The following is a 22,060-nucleotide window of genomic DNA, read 5'->3' as shown; positions in this document are numbered from 1 at the left end:
GAATGCATGTTTGTATGCCCACATGCACGAAGGCCACCTTCGTTGTATGCGTGTGTATGTGTGTGTATGTCTGTGTGTGGGTGAGTGGATGGAATGAGGCAACATACCGTGACTTTTATCATGGCAAAGCAGAAACAGTATTAACAACTGGTGAAAGATGTTTTGTGGACATTTCTCGGATTCCCTTTTGGTGGAAAGAAAAATGGGGAGAGATGAGAGGGAGAGGGAGAGAGAGGAGAGAAGGGGGAGAGATGGGAGGAAAAGGGGGAGTCAATGGAATAATGAATAGCTATAGATATTTTCTGTGGGTTTTAAACTGTGTTGCTGTTCAGTGATCAGTGTAAGCCTCCTTGTAGCCTTTCTCTATCATCGCTTTGTGGCAGTTTTGAATTTCCAAACACAGGAAGTGTTGCTTGATTTCCTTTTTCTTTGTGTCTGATCTGCATGTGTGTGTGTGTGTGTGTGTGGCTGCGTATGTGTCTTTCCCCCTTTCTCTTTCTCTTTCTCTCCCTGCTGCTCTCACTCCCTCTCCTCTTTCTCACTCACATTCTCACACACATATACAGATGTGGGATAGTTGTTTGCTTTTCTTGCCAAGCAAAAATGCTTTCTTCTCTTTGTGACCCGCTTTGGTGTTACCTGACATGTGTGTGTGTGTGTGTGTGTGTGTGTGTGGAGAGAGTGAGCAAGTGCTAAACCTGGTTCCTTGCCTGAGTGCTGCTGCAAAGGCCCAGGTTGACAGAGAGGATTGAGAGTGTCATCCCGGGGATTAGGCATAATGAGCAAGACTGACAGACAAGACAACACTGTACGCTTACACAGACACATATACACACGTACACTCTCTAAACATACACACAGAAAGGTACAAAGGCAATTATAGGGAGGTGTATCAAAGTGCTGGGATAAGCCCCTGTTTAAATGCGTGTGAACAGGCCATTCCATCATTGCCTGACGCCTCTACAGGGAGGGAACAGGGATTACCCCTCTTTACTTTCACTGTGTCTTCCCTTTTTTCCCCCTTACGTCTCTTTCCCGCTCCCAATCCCTTTTGTCCTCTCTCTTTTCTGTTTCTCATTTGTCTCTTTCTTTGCGTATGCTGTGTATACCAGGAGAGAGAGAGTGAGTTTATGAACTGTCTTCGAGCCAGGATTGCGCTCTCTGGTGTCTGTGACTGTGACTCTTCTGGCTTGCTGAGTATTCCTAAAGATGGTAATGACTGTTGGGCAGATTGTAGTGAGATCTGGTTGTCGCAGATGATCGGACTAAGTTGGATCGAGTTTGTTCCAGTCTGAGCATGCTGACGTTGGTAGTCAGAAGATGAATTCAGAAAGCCTGTGGTTTACCTTATTATCACATCACTTCTCATCGTTTCTTGAGATTATTTAAAGCATTTTAGATTTTTTATAACCGGTATCTGAGCTGTTTACATAACATGGCAGAAGAAATAACCATATACAATACGTGAAATGGCTGCAAAATAGGGACTGATATAATTCTATAATCAAGTTTTTCAGGTTTCTGCAGAGAGCCGCAGCTCCACCAAAGTTTACTTCTTTCTTATAAAGTTCAGAAATACGGCTTGCAAATTAAATGTAGTGTTTGTCTTTGCCTTTTCCACATAAATTGCAGCTTTAATTAATGAGACAAACTGTTGTAAATGTAGGTTTGTTTCTGTTTTGGCACAGGTTCTCACATAAATGAAGAACTCATGCTCATATCTGACCATCAGGACTGAAAAGATAATGTATACATTGGTGGGGCATTATGTTTTGGTTGCTTAATGCATTCTGTCATAGTCATGTTATGCAAAAACACTCATATGTATTGTATGCACAGAGGGAGAGAAAGAGAGAGATGGATAGAAACTGAATATATTTGTCCACATTGATTTTACTTTACATTCTTTCAATTTCACCCATTTACCTGTTTGTCAAGGTCAGGTCTGGAATCCACGTGTGCCACAGAGCTTCAAAGGACTTTTTTTGTCAGGGGATCTTGTCCATTTTTAATCTATAACTGCCAAGTGGCAGCTTACAATCGCTGTCCAATCAGATAGCAGCTGATAAGTGTGGCATGTAGCAGTTAGCTTGGCACTCGCTGAGCCCTCCTGGCCTAGGTGCAGGCTTGTCAGCACAGTGTGCGCTTGAGGCTTTGCAAGATCCTTTGAGGGGAATGATCAGCTTTCATCTTATCACTTTGCACAGTGACACAGGCTTCAAAGAACACTGGTCATTTTTACTGGCACTGCAGTGCGTGCACAGGTTGGTGCTCGTGCGAGTGTCTGTGCGAGCTATCGACACATTCCCAGAAAGCTGTTCCAGGCTCTAGGACTGTGTTTAATGAAGGCAAGGGCATGGCTTCAAAGCACTGCAATCCAATCTACATGTGCACATGTACACACACACACTCGTGCACTCACAACACACATACACCTCTGCTGGTTGGAACAAATGAAAGAGTTTGAACTCAGTCTCTCAGCCCAGTCTTGCAATTTGGCAGCGCAGCCTTCATAAGATGACTGAGCGAGACAGATGGATATCCAAGAATGTGAAATTTGTGCGAGAGGGAGTGAACGATCAAAAACTAAATTTGACAAAATATTACATCAGTTCACCTGTCTTCAAACTCAGAGGCTCATCAGTCACAGTTTATTGCTCTAATAAATATATAATTTTTCACAAAATATCCCTAAGCTCAGATACTTTAAGGAGTGTCTAGTGTGTCTAGTTGTGTGTGTGTGTGTGTGTGTGTGTGTGTGTTAGTGCCTGTCTCTGTGTCATGATATAGTCTGGCTTATCCAGCACACACATACATATTGAAGGTGACATGTGCTAAGTTGGAGGACTGATGAAATTTCAGAGCTAATGGGCAAATTGTGGGAACCGAATTACAGAAAGCTTAGCACCGGAGCGAACCTCATTCCACATAATATTGCTGTCATTTGTAACAGTCACCTCAGACTCAGTGGATTGTTGCTGTCGGCTGAAGAATTTCTATTTCCAAACAGGCAACCTTCCAGGATAAAAGATAAGATTCCTAGTCTCATTTTCAGATTGATGCTGGTAACTCTTCGCAACCGCACAATGTTCTTTAAAGACTAGAACATAAAAATTTCTAACAGTTACAAGATTTTTATGAAAGCACTGGAAGACTTTTCTTCTGTTTGGAAACATGAGATAGTCCCAGGCCTACGACTGACCCTCAAACCATTTGTTGGAAATCCTTCATGCTTTAAGGTTTATGAGTGTGCATATGTTTGAGTTTGGATGTTTTAGTGTGTGTGTGTGTGTGTGTGTGTGTGTGTGTGTGTGTGTGTGTGGTGTGTGTGTGTGTGTGTGTGCACATGCCTGTGTGTCTCTGGTGCCTTTGAGGTGTGTTAAGGTGTGTTTCTCTCTTTGATGTTTGGCATTGGGTTTATAAAAGGGTTGGTTTTTAGAGGCATGATTTTTTTCGTTTCTTTCAAAGTGTTGGTGTGTGTGTGTATGTGTCTGTGTGTCGGCCAGCAGAGTGGATGTGGTTCACCTTGCACTGGCCACCTGTAAGCCATCGACAGAAATTAGCCTCTTTAGTCTTGATGGGTTGCAGAACAGAGAAGGAAGGGGCGGTGAGAATGTGGTGGGAGGGCTGTTGGTGGAGGTTTTGAGGAGGTGTGTGTGTGTGTGTGTGTGTGTGTGTGTGTGTGTGTACGGGTGTATATGTGTGTGTGTGTGGTGGTGGACAATATTTGGACGGATCATTTTCAAAACTGCACTCTCACTGCACCATCATAAGACAGAAGAGAAAAGGGGAGACAAGGTATATAACATACAATGGAACCATTTGTTTCCCATTCGTCTGCACTGTCTGGGCATCTGTGTGTGTGTGTGTGTGTGTGTTTGTGTGTGTGTGTGTGTGTGTGTGTGTGTGTGTGTGTGTGTGTGTATGTGTGAGGTACTTATTTAGCTCCAGTATTCTGGCGGTAGGCCCAATCCTGCTCCAGAGTTCTGCCCTGACTCTGCTAAACACACACAACCTGGACTCATTACACTCAGTAAACAAATAAGTCATTAATACCAGCCTGCAGGCTCCACGCACACAAATAGAAATCTATAGTGCATGTGCACAGTTGCGGACACACCACCAGCCACACCCGCTCCACACCATGTCCAAGGCTCCCATTGGCTGTGGGGTTCAGGACTAGCGAGACTAATGATGTGGTCCTTGTGTTCCTGCTTCCTGTCCTTCGCTGGAGGACTTCCTGTGGCAAAGTCATGTGGTCCTGATTACAGTCCACATCTAAGACCCCTGGAGCAGGACAGTTTTACTCACACACACACACACACAACAGATATAGAATAACCTGTGTCCCTCTTGTCAGATATGTGATATTATTGACCAGGAGCACTGGAAATACTGAGCATCTGTGTTTACTTCTCTTTTCTTTTCTCTTTAAGTTTCTCTGTCTGTTTCTGGTTTTTCTGCCGTTCCTTGTTCTGTAGCCAGGAGGTTGTTTGGTGTGATGAGGGGCTGACTGGTCCTGTTGTATTTTACTCAACTGCTCTGCAGCCCAGCCCTGGCACGAGACTTCAACGCTAAGCTATTGATCAGCGGCTTGGTTTGTTCTGCGGGGAGAGCTACACAAACAGCGACATTTTCAATTGTGAAATCAATACAGGTTAACTAGTTTCAAATTTGAGGCCGAGGGAAACAAAAAGTTTCTTTGTTTGCGGATTTCAGTTGAGATCCAGCTGTTACAGAACCGTATCAGTGGTTTTGCATGTTTTATTCTAGAAACTAGAGAGCACATATTTTTTACATCTATGCCAGCCATTCTGCCAAAAAAAGAAACCAGAAGATAGTATTTGCTACTGTCCAGGCAGCCAGCATTGGTTTCCATTAATTCAAACTTCAATTACTCACAACTTATTTTAGATAGGTGATCTATTACATCTTTTTTTTTTTCCTTTTTTTCAAGGTTGCATCAGTGTTGGGGCATTCAAGAATGCTCTGAGATGTCAGCTCCGGTTGCCAGCGCACACACACATGCACACAAACAGAGAGAAGGGAGAGAGAGAAGAGGATTTGTTTTTGCAACCTAGTTTTTTTTTTTTTTCTTTTTAAAACTTCCATGGCAATGAAGTAGCATTGAATTTAATTGAATTGGGAGATAGAGTTCTTGAGAACAATGCTCTGGAAAATGGTCAGCAGTCATGTAAATGTGATTTGTATTTGTATATAGACTTTGCATTTAATGGGACAAAGCATGTAAAACATGCAAAAGTGTGGTCATATAAACAAGGTAGATCCAAACAACTGACTGAAGCTGGCGTAATCTAATAATCCCTTGCTATTGTATTAGCAATTTTTTATATTTTGTTTAGCAGAAACGGCCCTATTATCTTGATGGAGCATCTCACTGTTTAACAGCTCCAGCCAAGTGTAAAGTTGTCATTCCTCATCTGTGCTCTGTCGAACAGGAAAAGTGTGTGTCTAGTGTGTGTGTGTGTGTGTGTGTGTGTGTGTGTGTGGAGCCACTCTCCAAGGGGAAATTGTTAGCAAATGGGCTCCAACTGCTGGCCTTTTAGCTTTGCAAACACAAGCTGAAGGCCTCTCCCCACATTCCCCTCTCTCCACTCAACCCCCCCGCCTCGCCCACCCTCCCACTCTCTACAATTCACCTGCCTAACAACCCCAAGGCTTCTCATCCCTCTGCTACTCCCTCCCTTCCTTCCCTTCTCCCCTTTTTCTATTTCAGTCCCACTCACTAACTTTGACGTTTCCATACCTCTTCATCATTCCCTCTCCCTCCCTCCCCTGTGTCTCCTTCTTCACACACACAGAGAGCCATTCCTGAGTGGGTAAATAGAGTAAATTGGGGCTGACCCCCAGGGTTAGCAGAGGCCACGCTCTCTTTTCATGTCAAAACCATCTGAAGGCTGATTGGTTGATTGCACTGCTCTCTGCTTCCAAAAGGCTCCCTTGTGCTGCTGTAATTGCCATATCATGCGCGCGTACACACATCCACATACTTAACGTGCGCACGCACACACACACGCACACAAGCATGCACGTACATACATGCGGACACTGACACATACACACACACGCACATTCTTACAGCCAAATGACTTAATTGGTGTTAATTGCATAATGACAGTAGTGAATTGGACCTGGGTCAGAGGTGACACAGGTTTGAGTGGAGAGGGGGATGGAGAGAGGATGTGGAGAAGATGTGAGAGGAAGGCTCGCACTTCTAGTCTGTCTCAGTCTCCGTCTCTTTCTTCCTCACTTCCAATACTAAGCAATCCTTGACCTGATTGCAGAAGCTGGCCCGTGGGAATGACATACACACACTCACACACACAAAAACAGACAGCCCTTTGTGGTGGGGTGGGATGCTCTATACACTTAACACAAGGATTCAATTTGACTCTGTCAGCAACTGTGTGTGTGTGTGTGTGTGTGTGTGTGTGTAGTGTGTGTGTGTGTGTGTACCTATGTGTGTGTATTTAAATATACCAGCAGAGTATGTTTGTGTGTGATTGCCAGGGCAGCTGAAAGAGCACTATTGGTGAAAACGTTTAAGCCATCATCATTAGAGTGTTGTTGGTACAGAGGTGTGTTTTAGTGAAGGACGTAATTGGCCCGTCATAGTGCTGTGTAATCTTCTCATATTCTATGAAAACAGCGAAAGCTATTGGCCGTAATGGCCATGTTTAAGGTGGGACCTTCCCATGTTAAACATACACCATCTTAGCTTGATACAGGCTGGGACTGAATAGCAGGGAGAAAGAAGATAGAGAGAGAGAGAGAGAGGGTGGGGTGTGTAATGTTGGGTGTATACCAGAAGCCCCTGCAGTCATATATTCTGTCTCCATGCTCTACTATACACATTTATTTCCCTTTTATTTTATTCCACGGAAATCACTCCACACTTGTGTATGTGTGTGTGTGTGTATGAATGCAGTTGGAACCCCAGTATGAAGCGGATCGCGTGATTTCAAAACCAGAGCTTTCTCAAGTGGAAACATTGCTGCATCTGAGACCACCCGGGATTAATTTCTCTTTGTGAAAATGTTATTGTGTATATGCATGCATACGTTTGTGCGATTGTCTGGACTCTGCTGCAATTAAACAAGTAGGCCTGTGCACACATATGCCTGAATCCCTGTGTGTTTTCCTGAAAGTGCATGTGTCCTTGTGTGTGGGAGTTACAGTAACCCCCATCCTGCTGTTTATAGGAGGGAGTGAAAAGTGATGGAAGGTATGGAGAGAGATGGGCCAGTGATGACATAGCCTTATGTTCACCCCCTCTGGATATGGCCCACTCTATATTAGATCTATCCATCATAAGGCTGCACTGGAGTCCCACATGCTTCCTATACCATTCATAGCTAGATGTCCACTGTACATGTGTTAGTCTCATCAATGTTCTACTCATATGGTACATGTCACGCTCATACTTGTAAAGTCTGAATGTACTTTGTCATACCCACTGCATACTTAGTGTGTGTATTTGTGTGTGTATAGCCTGTATTGACTCTCTTTAAGTGGTTTTCGAGGCTCAGATGATAGATGTATGGTTTTCTTCTGGTTCCTCAGAAAGGCTTCCCCCCACAGGCTCATCTAGACACAAAAGGAGCTGTCACTCTCTGCTTTTCTGATCTCACTGTGTGTTCATTCAAAAATGCGCGTCTGCGTGCGGTGTTGGCGGTTGAGGGGTTTTGCGCGTGTGTGTGTATAAATGCCTCCGTGTGCGTCGTAGCTGTCACCTGTTCCTTGTGCTCTGTGCGAACCCTGTCTCTGGGTGAGCCTTTGATCTGGTCGACAGGAGATTCCTACAGTGTGAAATAGCCCCGGCCAGATTTACTCAATGAAAGAGCAGACTTTAACCACTGTTATTACACCCATTTCTTTTTAAACATCCCTCTCTGTCTCTTGTTCTCCTCTCTCCCCCCATCTTGTTCTGTCTTTGTCATTTGCTGCTCCCTTACATACATATGCCATGAATGTGCTTGTAAGTGTACATAAATCTTACATTGGAGGGGATTTTTGGTAATATTTACTGCAGTAGCCGTTGCATTCAGTCGTAGCAGGATTCAAAATGCCACTAAGTCCTGCAGTCAAAGCTAAGGTTATGCTGTTACTAAAGACCAGATGTTTAGAGGTAGACGTGGAATTGAAAATGACAGCATTGTAGCCCTCCTTTATCACTGCTTCCACGTTTCTAGGAGGAGAAACTGGACCCGATACAACGATGCACATGGCATTTCTGTAACTGCTGCATGTTCGTGTCTGTTCAGGAACATGTGAGCGCACGTGAGTGTGATTGAAAGGGGGTCGTGGATGTGAGACGTGACACATAGCGCCTCAGACTGTCTCTTTATGACTTTTAACAGGAGAGACCAGGGAAAAACACTCAGTCTCTCGCTCCCTCTCCGTCTTTCTCTCTGCTCCACTCTGTGCTCTGGCAGCCTGACATTAGTGTGTTATTTCTTACAGGTGGTTGGGCGTGGCTGTCTGAGCTGTTGAACATGTGTCAGGGTCCAGGTGGGGAGAGACACAATGTAATTATCCCTGTGAAACACTATCCATGTAGCGCAAACACTACACACATGTGTACTGGCAGTTACAGGGGCTGATGCTAATTTATTGTGGTGAGCTGCATTTTTTTAAGTGTTCCATTCTGCGGACCTAGAGTGACAACAACAGTGGGAGCCAAGCCAAAGGGGCGAGGAGAAACAACAATGGGGCTATTAATTGAGTAAAAGGGGTTAAATCTGTTACTATTGCGGAATTAGTCTCAGATTGAAAGAGCTGAATTCACAGCTGTGGCGTGAAGCTTTAGTGTAGTGGGTTTGGCATGGCCAGGGCACCTCAGGGAGCAATCCCTGTTTGCTTAACCACTGCTGGACAATTTTTACCACTCAACTGGCTTGTGTAACCATAGAGCATCATGCCATGCAGCCATTGCATCTCACTAAAAATAGACTTTTTTTTAAAGGATAGAATCACAGTTCTTAAAATAGTAGTAGGTTTTGCTTGCTGTAATCATTCTTCCTAATGTACATCCAGTGGATGTGGTAGAGGACGAAATCCATTTCAAAGTTCAAATCAAGTGATTATCTTCCATTGTTGCAGCCTTTTTAATATGAAATTTTGTCTTTTAGCTACTGCTGAGTAAGGTAACGCTGTCGCAGGAAAGACAGAGAGGGAATTTTGTACCAAAAAGACTAAAATTTGCTGACCCACTTGATTTGTGAAGCCTTGTAGTAGCTTCATCTGAACTTCGGAATGCAGTGTAGCACAAATTGAGGACTGTGAATTTTGTCTCTCATAAGGAAGAATTCTCTAGACCTAAACCTGTTTGAGTGTTTATATGGGCATGTGAGCATTGTTTTAAGATAGACTTGAAAAACTGTTAACCTATCTTTTAACATTTGCATGCACTGCCCAACCATTTAAATATCACACAACATTTACTACTAGTTATATTTTTAGCCTCAAGTGTTCATGTATTAAGAGAAATGAAAAACAAGAATCAATCCAGAACCAGGAGCTCTTCTTTTTATGTTTGTTTTTAGTTTTGTTGTTTTCATTATAATTGTTGTTTATTTATTATAAGGTATTAAAGTGCTTTCTAGGAATTCCAAATTAGAAATATTAAGTTTAATCTAAATTCACGTCACAAATATTTGCCAAATTACACCACTAAAATTCTCAAAGGATACCAAATCTACTCTGAAATGTCCATTTCATGTTTAGCAACTATTTGGTTTGACTTCTCCTTCAACTAGGTAAGTGCACCAAGACGGCTGTCACCTGTCATTACAGCAAACTGGAGGAGAGACGTGGGGTATGCCAGTTAAACAGAACTACTCAAAGATGTGGGGTAATGTGAGTGATGGTTGAAAGTCACAGTCTGTGACCTGAGAAAGCTCCTACTAAACATCAGCACATGACCTTGCTTGGGAGGCCTGAATTCTTTCAGCCCTAAGCCGATACTATTCCCAGCACCACCCAGACAAAATGGACCAAGTTCACACACAAACCTACACAAACACACACACCAGTATTTCATACTGCAGATGTTATGAGTTACTGGAAGTAAGCGCACACTTCACTAAATCACATTTCACAGGTCATTTTAGAGCAAACTATCAGCATCTTTTTTTTTTTTTTTGGTCCTGATATTTGGAAGAGTGTCATGGGTTTTAGTTATCTCAATTAAATGAACCGAAATGAGTCGAAAAGTGATCCCTAACTTAGCCAGCACATCAATATTCTAGATCACAGACTTTCATAAACAGAGTGAGGACAGGTTTACATACATTACAGTCCCAGCTACACTCTATATCATACTTTGCTATCATAACAAAGAGTGTCTGCCTAGCCAGTGCATCATAACCTGTTGCATTAATCCCACAGCAAGACCAAATGCTAAGTGCTAGCCTTAGCGCTGTCAGTGTGGATGACTTTATCAGTGCTTGTTTAATGGGTACAGTATGTTTCGGCAGTAAATATCACAAAACTATGAGTCGCTTTGTCAAAACTAATGAGGATTATTTACTCTCTATCTGCGCACAGAGCCAGACCTCTGTCACTTTCTACGATGCTTATTTATGATCCACAGTATCTCCCTTTAAGTTTCACTGGCAGGGCCTTCCAGAGTGTCATACAGAGCACTCCAAAAGGTTATTAAAGGTTCAAGATGGCTGTACAAGGAGTGTCGGTGGTTTTAGTCAGAGAGAAAAATCTACATGTTAAGGGATTTACAGCACTCCAGAGGCCTTTTATAGTTCAGAGAAGTCTCAGGAATCACAACTGACTCAAATATCTTAACTGTGTTTCACTTAAACGTGTGTGTTTCTGGCCTCCTTCTCATGTCAAGTGTTCTTAAAGCCTCTTTTACCCCATCTTTCTCTCTCTCTCACTCTGTCTCACTCACACGGTCCCACCACACACCCTCTTTGCCCTCAGGCTGAAAAAAAAGGGTATTTCCCCCCTAAAAACATTCACCCTCATCTCATCTCCGATTAGCCCTCTTCCCACTCCCGTCGCTGCTGTAGAACATGCCTGCTGGCAGTGGGACCTCACAGACTTGTGTATTTACTGCACACACAAACACAGACACACAAAAATACACGTCAGCATTTGGTCTGACATTTGTATTTGTTTAAGGAATCAGAAATGCACGAACATTAAAACCATGCGAAAGTCATCAGTGCGTTCTTTTACTCTCTCTCTCTCCCTTTTTTCCATCTCACCTCTGAGAGAGCAGTGCTCAGAAGTGGCAACATTAAAAGTAACTTTTTGGTGTCTTTTTCTAACATGTGTCTTCACCCTTTGCTCTCACACACTGACACAGAGGTCATATTGAGGTAGAGATCACTAGCAGACCACCAGGCATTGTGAAAGCCTCCCTCTTTATCCCCAGCGTATATTCTATGTGTCTCATGTCCTGGGGCTATACTGACCCCAGGAGCACCAACAGACTCAGCCAATAACATGATTGGTTCTTCCTGAGACCGGACTTAACTAGCATTAAGCACCACATTGCAGCTGTGCTAGCACAAACACACTCACTCCACTTGACTTGACGTCAATCTCGACTTTGTCACACTGTCTTAAATCCTTTTTGTGGACTGCATTTTGTATTTGGTTTAATGACAAGAAGTTTAAAAAAAACAAGTGAGCACCTACCTGTGATGTGGAAAAAAGAGGCACACAACTAATAAAGAGAGAATAACACACAAAACAAAATCAGTTAACCCCTCGTCCATGTGGAATGGGTGAATAAATGAACGCATTGTTAGTATTGGATGGGCAGGGGCTCTTATATTTGATGACCAAACACAAGTCTTAGCTGACTGTGTAAATCTCTGTCTGAACTCGTCCACCTCAAATACTTACACATAGCTACTGAATATACATTATTATCAGATTTTGTTGACACAAGTGGCCCGTGCACGCACGCAGATACGGATTCACAGGCAGACACACACAGATCTGCACACAGGCACACACACACGCACCAACACACACACACACACACACAAACACACACACACACCTGCATAAAGGTGAGTCTGTTTTTCCTCGAGAGCAGATTGAGATCTGAGGGATCACATTTATTTTCCTAACTGGTTCAAGTGATCCCAAATAGATCTGAGATGACCAAACCAGACCAAACCAAATCATGTTAAATCCAAAGCTTCAGCTTCATTGTCTGTGTGCCCATTTAGCAAACACACACACACACACACACACACACACACACACGGATTTTACTCCCTGGACTATGTAAAATATCCAAAAATCATGTCCAAAAATCTGTAATGCTATGGCCCAGATGAAGCTCAGTAATCAGACAGGAATTTATCAAATGTGAAGAGCAGTTTTTATTGTCTGTATTCTCTCAGTTGTGTGTTCAGTCTTTGTTTTTAGAAATCCATTTTTATAAAATAGAAACAAAGGACAGGGGGAAAAAAAAGATTCTCTGTGTCTGTGTCTCTTCTGTGTCTACAGGCGGGTGTGGTAGAAGGGCAAATCAGTTAAGAGAGGGAAATGGACTATGGGCAATAAAGAACAGATGGAGAAACAGTGAGTCTGTGGGCAGTGTGAGGGAGGAAGAGACTAGTTGGGTCAGGAGTGAGGACGGATGGGTCAGTGGAGTTGGCCTCATCTTGAGAAGACATCAGGAGGAGGGTGGAACAGTCAGCACCCTAGATTACAATGGAGGGGTGACTGCATGACTGAGCGCAGCAGTATTTTTTATGATATAGTACAAATGTGAAAAGCAAGAAAGAGAGGTTGAATAGAAGAAAGACTTGACTGTGGATAATAATGTGTCTCCATAACGCTGCTGTTTGTGCAAACTGGGACGTTCACCAGTTGTCTGGCTCTCCGTCCTTCTTTTCCGTCTTTCAGGAGCAAGGTCTCGACTCCAACCCACACTGTATCTCCTGCATGGAAACTTCCCTCCCCTTATAAAACACAAATATGAATCATGACATCATGTCGGACATGTCTTTTTCCCACATTCGTGTGTGTGTGTGTGTGTGTGTGTGTGTACTCGTAGGAAAGCACAAGAGAACGTTTTTCACTGTAAACTTGTTTCTGTAAACGCAGCACCCGTGCATGCATTTCAGGATACTGGGTCAAACCTTCAAAGTAAAGAGAATGCCACCCCACACTATGGCTTCCACCCCCCCCCCCCCACCCCACCCCATACCCGCATGCGCACCACAGCCAGGCTCGCATCCACTCCGCTTTTTTTCCAAAATGTGGGTGAGAGGCTGTTACCGTGTCAGTCGACATGGCCCCTTATCGAACCATCAGACTACCCTCAGATTCTCTTTCCAGATGGAGGTGAGATAGGGCCTCAGAGGCCCGGACCCCCGCAGACACTGAGAGCATGGAGGCCTCCCCTGATCTCCTACCTGATGGAGGTGCTTTAATGTGGGCTCGGGTTTCACTCGTCTCCCCTGTCTGGCTGGGCCTTGCGCTGGTGTCAGGATATGCAGGCGCGTTCGGGGCTCCGCGGCCCCGGGGCTCCACTTCGGAGTTTAGCTCCAGGTCAAGGTGTCGTTATGGGACACAAACTCACCAGGTCACCAGGCCTCCACATTATTCTTTATTGTGAAAAATAGCTGGGTGGCGGGTTGCATACACAACCACTCAGGCACTCACGGGCAGACTTTGACACACATGCAGCTGGCCCACAGTAGAGCTCTCGACGTCTCTCTCAGTAATGTAAACACTGCCACTCACACGGTGCTCAGAGCGAGAGGAAAGGAGAAGGAATCCTGTGATAAGACATAAAAAAGCTTGAAGGAATAAATGAGTGAGATTGGTCAGAGAGGAACTTCTGAGCGCTAAGAGAGACAGATCAAGAGCGAGAGAGGGGGAGGAGGAGGAGAGAGGAATTTGGGAGCAGAGAGATAGAATTCCATGCACCTTTTATTGTCGTTGCGCAAACCTGTATTTTGGACCTGCGTGAATATTATGCACTTTTATGAACATATTTTCTTTTACACCTTTGGGCTTTTAAGTGATAAATGAATATTTGAACGTGTCCTGCCAATAACACTTTTCAGTCTCCCTCTCCTTTGTATTTTTATGTGTGAATTTCAATACTCACTCTCATGCTCTCATGCTTTTTATCCAAGCGTACAAAAGTGTGTGCGCAAAGAGGCTTGTGTCTGTGTGTGCAAAGTGCTGTATGTCAAAACAGCCTTAGCATTAGGAGCAGGTACTGCAGATTCCACCCGTATCATTTGTACATTGGCACACCTTGGCTGGACTCAGGGAACTCACCACCATTCCACAGAGAGTCCTCCATCATTCCTCACGGGATTAGAGACAAAAAAAAGAGTGGGAGAGAGAGAGAGAAAAAGGGAGAGGGAGAAAGTTTCAGGGAGGGTTTGCTCTTATACTTTTTCTAGCTGGCAGAGACTTTGCCATAATTTAGCTGAAATAATAGAAGTTTTAAAATTGCTACCAGTGTCTCCCTCTGTTTCTCTCCCTCTCTGTCTCTGTCAATTTCAAACCAGATGTCAATTTGAGGAGGCAGAAAGGAGACGATGCACGCGAGCGAAGCGGTGTTTGAACAAGGGGAAAAGCTCTAAAATGGCACATGTGAAGCATGCACAGTGTCTGACTCACTTACAGATGCACGCTGCCTCTCCATGGGAGTTTGATGAGTTTGATACATGAGATTTTTTTTTTTTCATCAACAGTCAACTCCACCTAGTGGTGTTTGTACTGAACAGATTTCTGGCGGCAGTGAGGAATGAACTGTTATGAGGGAAACGTTACACCAGCAGTTGTTTATCTGCACTGAGTCACTTTACCCTGAGATTGCTGGGAAGGGAAAGATCAATACTGAGGTTTTCAATATGAATCCCTCAAAAGCTACAAACTGTGCAGATAATGTTGCCCGCCCCTCCCACTCCCGAGACCTGGCTGAATGCCTCGGTGGCATAGGCTGTCCATTGCTGGAGAGCGGCTGCAGACTGTGTTAGTAGGTCTCTCCAGTACCTCTTGGCCTGGCATCTGCAAGGCTTGCTCACACTTGCTTTCACCCAGCATGTGTTTGCTCAGATGAAGGAAATTATGTAATTAGCCTGTGAGGGATTGTTTTCTTTCGCTCTTTACCCCCTCCATCTCTTCTCTCTCCCTCTCTCTGCCTTTACCCATCTGTCTTTTTTTCCCTCCTTCCCCTCTTTTACTCTTTCCCTTTCTAGTCCCATGACAGCAGGAGATGGTTCCAATTTAATCCGAGCCACACCCTCAGCTCACCTCCTTCATTAATTGCCAGGGACCATCAGTGGGAGAAAATGAGTGCTTGTCATACAGATCCATCTTAGCTCTTGAAGAGCAGCTTTGTTGAACATCAAAGGAGGGAGGGTGGGGGGTGGGTGGGGGGTTTCAGAGGTGTATGAGGGAGTGGAAATGGAAGTTTTGGGCACGCGGGGGGTTGCGTCAAGGTGGGGTTTTTCAGGTCGGGTCTGGGGTTGTGTGCTGCTGGGAGATGGGTGCAGGGGTACACACGGGCAGTATAGGGGTGGGAGGGTGGTGTGTGTGTGTGTGTGTGTGTTGGGGGGGGGGACCTGGCATTTTGCTCTCTAATTCCAGCCGGCCTGGAGGCCTGGAGCGCTAAGAAGGGCCTCACTGTTGCTCTCTGGATCAGCCAGGTATTGCTTACATAAAAAGCAAGTGAAAACAGCTGTAGGGATAATTAGCTTGATTCTCCATTACATGCCATGAGGGCCAATAACTAAAAAATGGAGTTTTGTTTGGGTTAGAGCTGCAGCCCCAACCAGGAGGAAGTTGTAAAAGTCAGGCAGAAAAAAAGAAAAAGAGAGGGGGAAAAAGGAGAAATGTATTGGAGAAAGAGCGAGCTCTTGAAGCAATTGTTGCAGAGGAGATGTTCTCTCTTCCCGGGACGGCTTGATGTAGACCATATTTTTTAAAGGGTTTTAAAAGGCTATGGTTTCGGAGTGATCGGATTGGGAATGCGTGCCATCCACATGTTTTCACCCATCTAATGTAATCTGAGTTTTTAGCTCGTGGGAATGTGTGACTTCAGATCGATGAACTGGAACTGGACCAAATCTTAAGTGCTTTGTTTAACATTCGCTTCCTCGCAATGGAGATGCTGTGTGATATTTTAACCATCGCTGAGCATGTTGAGTCACCATTACGCCATAGGCTCTGCATTCAATAAATCAGACATATGATAAGAGCAGTGATTTGTTTTGTCGTTGTTTTCACTGCAAGGCATTTTGTCTAAATTGCTTCTCCCCTGACCTCTTTTTCCGAGGTTAAGCAGACTGTCCTTTCTGAAATCTGATATTTTCTGTCACACGTCAGGCCTGCAAGTATCGCAACATAAAGAAATATGTATAGCTATTTAAACACAGTGAGAAAGTCAGCTCAGCCCTCAGTTGTCACTCCCCCCCCCCCCCCATTTGCCTCTCTTCATACCGCCGAATGGCTTGTTTTACATCTCTCTCCTCCTGGTGGAGTGAGGTGAGGTAGTGGGGTGGGGGGGGGATCTTTGTACTGGTAATTGAATTTGGTGTGTTTCTCTTTTTTCTGTAGGAGTGAAGGAACACCAACCACAGGGTAATTCCAAGTGAAAGAGCAGCACTCTAACATTGGTGGTCCCAAAACTCTGCAAGGATCCATTTAACAGGCAGTTTATATTAGTAGCACTTAAAGACAAGAAGGGTTTTTTTCAGCCACTCACATCCAGACTCTCAGGCTCAATATACAATCCTCAGGACAGAGACAGACTAGTAGGTTTTGGGTAAAATAGAGGCAGTCTAACTAAAAAGGCACCTTACAGATTTGGATTACCTATTCACTTACCAGGACTTTGACATGGCATGTTGTGTATGTAGATAAATAACACTGGTCGATCCCAACACAGGGGTACCGGGCAGTACAAATGGTTTTTCACTTCAGCTAAAACTCTGTTTCTGCAACAGGCAATTGAAAATTTTGATAAGTCAATCATTTCCCTGTCTCCGGATGCAGGCTGAAGCAGTATTAATATGAGAAAGTGTTCACCCTGTCTGATCCCACCATCAAGCACACAGAGTGGAGGAGCGGGGAGGAGGATGAGGGTTACGCAGGGAGTAGAAGATAGGAATGGCTGATTGGAGTTAGGAGGAGATGATGGCAGAGGGTTGTGAGGGAGAGAGGGAAATTATATTTCTCTGCCATTTAAAGGAATGCACTGATGTGGCAATTTTTTTAATTTAAAAGGACAATGCTAGCAATCACGATCTAAAACAACGAAAGAATCAAAAATGTTTAAATTCATGCATGTAGAAATAAAGCCATTAGCAAATATGCTCCCCCCCCCACTGAACCTACTTTATGTGAAGTGGCTCAAGGGATGCGTCTGATCTGTTGGAGTGAGTGTCAAGTGTTAATGTTTTAGTTTTATCAGTAGCCGTTGCTGTGAAGACTAAGGTCAGGGTTTGGATTCAGTACAATTTATCACATTCCAACCCAGACAGTCCTCATGCAGCCGGACAGCCGCGCATCCCCGGCGTCTGTTTGATAAATGGAGTCCCCATGTGTGTTTACCACTTGGGTGTCGAATGTCCCTGCGTGCACCGCTGCAAGTCTTATTTCATGTCACATGTCATTCGAACACTGGAGACATATCCACAGGAAGCACATTGTTTAAATAAAACAGCTGGTTTAAGTACAGTAGTTTTCAGTTATATTCTACTCGTTTCAGTTTTTCTCTTTGAATCGGTGTTAAATCACCCAGCTGCAGCTCACACTTTTACTTAGAAAAACAAGAGCGTACAAGTTGTTAAAATGTTCTCATTGTGCACTGCAGTAAACGTGTGGCTGGCTTTTTCTTTGCTGCCTTTAGCAGCTGATGATGCAGAAAATTGTGGACAATGACCTTTGGGCTGAAAAGGCTTTAAGCGGCCTGTCAGAGCCATTTGAGCTCACTAAATTATCCAGAGCGTGGGTTCTGGCTCTCCTGGCTGATATAATATGCTTTGCTTTGTCACATGTTTCTAAATCGGGCGTAATCATGACCACAAATGCAGCACTTAAGCTCAGGAACATAAAAAATTCCTAATGATTTTTTTAACACTCTGTCACAACCCGCTGACATGTGAAATAATCACCGGCCGATAAGCGTACACACATTCACGACCACATAGCGACACACGCTTCCTCATTAAAGCGGGCGTCACACGTGAGTTTGTGTAGTGAATGCGTCTGTTGTGTAGAGGTAGTGAGGTGTTGACAGAGAAGAAAGAGGAGCGCTCTTCAAACACATCCACAGGCAGGTCGCGGCTCTCCATTATGCCCTGCCAGGGGGGCCATATTTGTTGATTCTCTGGCCCCCCTGAATCATTAATTTAAGTGCAGACGACGGCAGAGAAACCTGAGAATGGTGTACAACACACACATGCACTAATTTGCACACAGGCGTGTACATGCGCAGACACACATTTGGTTGCACGCAAGCAGGGTTTCATGTACACACACACTCGCACACGCACACACCCTGTGTTGCATAACAAATGATGGCACTTTAATTGCTGCGCCTGTTTATTTACTCCTGGATGTAATGGATGGTCCTTCTTTGCCTGGCAGCCAATCAGAGTGAGACAGGAAGAGTGTGACGAGTCCTGCAGGGCTGGACGCATTCCTTACAATCTGACAATCTTTTTTACACACAACACACTCTGACCTAAGATGTTACTACTAAAAAAAAACCAACAAAAAAACTGTCTGTCTCCTTATGCATAAGATTTGTGGTCTACACCACAGACAAGTGAAATTATTTTTTACCACAGAATATCCCCCAACTTAAACTATGTAGAATTAAACTTTTCTCACTATGCCCTCCCTGAATGACTGATGATAACATCCTTGGTGATTGGTAGTTATTTTGGGGCCTGTTTGCTCAGCCAATGAGGCGCCCCCAACATGCTAGACATACATCATTGTTTCTTTTTTTTTCACTACCCTAACCCTCAGGAAAGAAGTGAGTTGTTGCTGACTGCTGCCTGAATAACAGACACATTCCGATAGTTTTTTTTTCTTCTTCTTCTTTTTATTAATGAGCACTTGATGTTTGGGCTGCTGCCAGCTGCATTTAGAGCATTCTTAAGGAGCTCTGGAGACTCGCCAGACAGTTAGAGGAAGAAAATGGTCAAGCTATAGCTAAGGAAAAACTAAATATCCACGCTGGACCTGAGTGTTTGAGTTCTCTTTGTCCATTACCAGGCAGTGTAATTCTATGATGTAACCTTTTAGGAGACGACCAAGGAAATTAAAAACAACTCAAGATCCTTGGCTAGATAATGCATCTTCATATCCCTGTGTGGATTTTAGCATTTGTTTTTCATTCTTTGTGGTTGACCTCTCATACTGATTGTTTTTTCTTAATGTTTCTTTCCGCAGCTGCTTGTAGAGCCAAGTACCAAGAGGTTCGAGAGCTTCAACTGCAAGCGTACACACTCAACCAGCCTGTACCTCCCCTACATCATGACGGCCAGACATACACGCAAACAGATACACACACTCCAGGACCCACCATTTCAGTGTATTGTGGTCAAGCTCAGTGCTCGGTCGGTCAGAAATATTCCACCTCACAGATGAATGTTACCTTCGCTGACATGCACAGTGCCCCCCCCCCCCCATCAGTCAGTCATCTGTGCGCAGCTTCAAGGTATTGGCAAGCGGTCCACTGCCTTGATTTCCCTCGCTGTTTCCAATACACTGGGAGCTGGATTCATTTTACAGTACCACGGTGCTACGGAGTCCTGGCTTCACATCAACCAACAGTAACCATTGTTGACTACTAGTGTGACTGAGCTGAGCCAGCGGAACTAGCCGTAACACCCCCACCCCCCACCCCCCATGCCAATGCTGGACTAGTTTGTGATGGCATGAATGTGTTTACTTCTGCAGCTAATCATCAGACTTTTGTAAATATCACAACATGGACCTCAAAAAAATCCACAATCCACAGAGACCTTCTCAATGTACCGTGCCAAAGGAGACGTTCCCTGTCTGCTGAAACAAATTACTGAAATGGGACTGCATCTGAATCATTTGGGCTACCCAGCAAAACCACCCTAGTTACTCATTTGTCTGACTATCTCCCACTTCCTGCAGAGAGATCAACAAGAAGAAGGCAAATTTTGGGCTTGAAGATGCCCCACAAAAAGAGAAAAAAAAAACAGTTTGAGGATCAGCTTCCACCTTCTCTAAAAATCAGGACCTTAATTAACAGGGGAGGAAATGCAGCTGACCTCAAATCAGCCAGATTACTGTAAGAACGATGTGTTTATACATTTCTCCTTGTGTTCTTTTAGCCTGCTGTGCGTTTGTTTAATGAACCAATATCATGTTCTGTTTGCTTTTCTACGTCCGAAACAGTTTTGAGTGCCACTCTTCTTCTTTTTTTTTTTTTTTTTGAAGTTGTAACAGCTGTGTGTGACTTAATACTTCGGTGAGTGATATATTATTTTGTTGTCTATTGATCCTGTGAATCTGAGTGGCTAATCTGTTTATAATGAAGTGACTTGCATTGTAAAGCACTGTGTCATTACTTTTTTTGCCGTACTGGAGGCGGATCTGAGGTGACGATTATGTACAGTATTTTTGTGTTTTGACTCCATTTGGCCCTTACTAACATGTACAGTTTTTGTACAGCATGTGTGTGTGTGTGTGTGGTTTCATGCTGCTCTCATGATTGTGATGACTGTGAAAGTTTGAGGGTAACAATATTCACCCTTGACTTGTTCCACAGTGTTTTGCAGTGGTCAGCTTGTCTCTGTTGTTTGAATAAAAGTTGTTTTCACAAGAACTGCAACATGTGTTTTATCCGAAAGACAATAATGTGAACATCGACATTGTCGGTGTTATTGGTAAATTTGAGTGCAACAATGGGTATTTTCACAAGATTAAAGTTTCACTGCCACTAATGGCAACTACAACAATAGACTCTTGCACGGCCCAAGAAAGAATTCTTCCCAGTTTTCATGGTCTACCAATTCTCTCTTTCTCTCTCTCTCATTCTCTCTCCCTCCCTCTCTCATAAACTCAGCCAGATGTTGCCCAGTTTTCTTCCTAGGGGGAAACGTCGAGGGAGGGTGGGTGGGCATGGTCGGGGTGGAGGAGGAAGGAGGGGTGTGAGGGAGGCGCGGCGGTGGCGAGGTCGGGGGGGGGGTTCAGAAACGCAGCTGAGGGTGTTTCAAGCGCCCTTTTGACGCAGTCGCAGCCTCTCCCGGCGTCAACCACAGTAACATTAGCCTGTGGGTGGGTGGGTGGGTGGATGTGTGTGGGGGGGGCAAAAACTCAAGTGAGATCTGCTGGCATTTTTATTTAAACATTAAAGTCCTGCCACAGGTATTTACAGTCATGTAAAGAGCTTCAATCCTCAAGGAGATACTGTATAACACTTTATGAAAAATGTGACATCCATTCAAACAAAAATTATTGCTCCCACAAAAGCATCATGAGTCATCTCAAAACATTTTGGGGGAGAAAAACAGCTGTGGGTTTTTTTTTTTGTTGTTTTGTTTTTTATTTTATTTTATTACAGATCATTTTGTGTGAATTTTTTTTCATTACATGCACTGTAAATATGTTTAAAATTCTGGTCATTTAGAAATATTGCATTGTGGCCGAGCAAAAGTGAGTTCAGCTTGGACCTGGGGCCTGTCTAAATACTGCAAGAAGCCACATAGCTGAGCGTGCTGGAAGACAAATGAACTTTCCTTCATCACTTATTGTCAATGTAGGGTTGAGGGACTGATGCTGATTTTAAATGAGGTCTGCATCAGACCTGTAGGACTGACTGCACTTGACTACAACAAAGCTACAACAGGATCAGTGTAATAAAAATGTCTGCATGAATTTCTCCTCTCTGTATCACCTGAGGCAAGTCTTTATTCGGGCACACAGCCAGATATCCAGGTGACTGTCCCTTTCCATTAATGAAAAAAATGTTTTACCTCTTTTACTCCTGCTGTTATTCTATCTCCATTTCCTCAATCCCCGGATGAAATTCTGTCCA

At 44.0% G+C, this 22,060-nt stretch overlaps 1 protein-coding gene across 9 annotated transcripts in view; it reads left to right on the top strand.

Moving 5' to 3' along the window:
* LOC108877885 (ERC protein 2) overlaps positions 1–20,020 on the top strand; it is a 147,573-nt gene extending 127,553 nt beyond the window's left edge. For all 9 annotated transcript variants that reach the window (XM_051071283.1, XM_051071278.1, XM_051071277.1 and 6 more), the window contains one exon: positions 19,438–20,020. The gene's annotated coding sequence lies outside the window, so the exon portion shown is untranslated. The remainder of the gene's footprint in view (positions 1–19,437) is intronic.
* Positions 20,021–22,060: the final 2,040 nt, after the last annotated feature.

The sequence above is a fragment of the Lates calcarifer genome, linkage group LG6 (genome assembly GCF_001640805.2).
Source record: "Lates calcarifer isolate ASB-BC8 linkage group LG6, TLL_Latcal_v3, whole genome shotgun sequence".
Lineage (NCBI taxonomy): Eukaryota > Metazoa > Chordata > Actinopteri > Centropomidae > Lates > Lates calcarifer.
Note: the sequence above shows the minus strand (reverse complement) of the source record. Positions and strands in the feature narration are given on the sequence as shown.